The sequence below is a fragment of the Brassica rapa genome, chromosome A06 (assembly GCF_000309985.2).
Source record: "Brassica rapa cultivar Chiifu-401-42 chromosome A06, CAAS_Brap_v3.01, whole genome shotgun sequence".
NCBI classification, from domain to species: Eukaryota; Viridiplantae; Streptophyta; class Magnoliopsida; order Brassicales; family Brassicaceae; genus Brassica; species Brassica rapa.
Genome location: NC_024800.2, coordinates 13,996,714 through 13,998,918, shown reverse-complemented (window position 1 = coordinate 13,998,918; position 2,205 = coordinate 13,996,714). Strand labels below are relative to the sequence as shown.

Below are 2,205 nucleotides of genomic sequence, written 5' to 3'. Positions count from 1 at the left end.
AGGTTCAGGTGCATTTCGGAGTAAAGCTATGACTTTGGAGCATTTTGGAGCTTAAAAGACATTTCACCCGAGCTGACCACTTAGAAGTCGACGAGAGGAAGAATAATCGATTGATGCGCATTAGTGCTGACGATCGATATCAGGAAATGCTTCGACAGATGAAGATTAATATCGATCGATGTACACAAGTACCGTCGATCGATGTCGAGACACCAGACGCGACATTTTGGATTCAGCAGACTTAAAAACCAACACCAAGCCAAATTACCAAAATGCCCTTACGAGTTTTTAACCTAGTAGAATATATACTGCATAGTGTTTTTGACGGCAAAAGAACAAAGCTTTTTCTAGACCTAGTTTTGTTACAAGTTTCATTCTGGGAGAGAAGATCACTTGTGATTGGAACTCCTTGTTTCTATTTCTTTTCATCTATTCTATGAGTTTCTATTTATCTATTGATATGAATTGCTTTGCTATGTCTGAGTAGTTCAACTGTTAGATCCAGGGTTCAGATAGGTTTGTGGGATTAGCCCCAAACTATAGATTTGCCTTGTTGTGATATTCATGATAGATTTGTATTCATTGCTTGTTTTAGCCTTGCTAACTAGAACTAGATCATAGGATTACATATTCAAGCACCCTTGTTATCCCATCCTGACATCTATCTATCATATTAGGATTGCTAGAGAGGGCTAACCGCCAATTTAGAATCTTAGTAGGGCATTTCATACTCGCGCATAGGCCTGGCTAGAACCCGTCGATCGATGTCCTCAACTGACAATCGATCGATGTTAGCAAAGGTGTATCGGTCGACGTCTTAATAGACTATCGATCGAGACTCTCTTGTTGTCTGCATACTAACCGGTGAGACACGAGATCTAGTCTGTTAACCAGTGGTACATGCGACAGCTGATCACTGAGTTAAGCGAATGAGCTCTAATATATCATGCATGCAACAGTTAGGCATCTATAGGTATTATAATCTCCAACACCTGAATATTGGCCCTGCATCTAATATCATTTCCAACCAAGTTACACTTATTATTTACTCGCTTGTTACTATTACTATTTCATTAAAACATTTACAACCTTTAGAATTAATAAACACTAGATTTAATTGTTCCCTAGCTCCTTGTGAATTCGATCCGTAAGTACTACATCTGAACCTCTTTTGATGAGAGTAACACTCCTTAGGGAAATTTGAGTGGTATCAAATTTGGCGCCGTTGCCGGGGAGCTTTGATCGCCATTAGATTTAGTTTTATTAATTCTTTTTCTTTTCTTTACCCCCTTTCTAATAATCTTTTTCTTGTCTTTTCAGGTGCATGTCCAGCGGTACCAGAAGCAATAAGGAGAAAGACTTGCTGTTCTCAGACGATCCTGCTCATTTGGAACGCACCATCCGTAGAGGTCAACGTTCCACATCGCTCGACGCAACCACTTCGTCGTCGATCGATACGCACAACCAACCGTCGACCGACACCAGACCATCATCGTCGATCGATCCCAATCGTTCGACAACGATCGATACTACACCGCGTACGTCGATCGATACCGTGTCGTCAAAAATGGTAAACATTATTATTCTAACTCAGGACGAGAACGGAAACCTGTATGACCAGGCCGGTCATCTGCGTAATGCAACAGGTCAGAAAATAGATGCTCAGGGAACTGTAATCCCTGATGCTGATGCTACAGGAGCTGCTCAACCTGTAGATGAGGACGCTCGATCGAAACCACTGGCCGACTACAATCGCCCAGATGAGTACTATTCCAACAGATCAGCTATTCGACTTCCGGAGATCCAGAAGCAGAATTTCGAGCTGAAGCCTCAATACTACACTCTCGTGTCGCAGATACCCTACTCTGGGTTACCGCACGAGCATCCTATGGACCATTTGGAACGGTTCGAGGATCTAATCGCTGCTATTCGGATGGAAGGAGTCCCCGAAGATTACCTGCTGTGCAAGCTCTTCAGATACACGCTGAATGGAGAAGCGATGCACTGGCTTAGGCAGCAACCCACAGGATCTTTAACATCCTGGAGCGACATCAAGAATGCTTTCTTACGAAACTTCTTCGATGAGGCGCGCGCTGAAGAACTTCGGAACAAAATTTCCACATTCTCGCAGAAGGCTGGAGAGTCCTTCAAAGATGCGTGGATTAGATTTAGGTTCTTCCAGCGAGACTGTCCACACCACGGATT

The 2,205-nt window shown here is 43.1% G+C and overlaps 1 non-coding gene across 1 annotated transcript; it reads right to left on the bottom strand.

The window, feature by feature from the left end:
- Positions 1–2,099: 2,099 nt before the first annotated feature.
- Positions 2,100–2,205, bottom strand: LOC117126308. The gene has a single exon (XR_004448883.1). It is a non-coding gene; the product is annotated as a small nucleolar RNA R71 (small nucleolar RNA).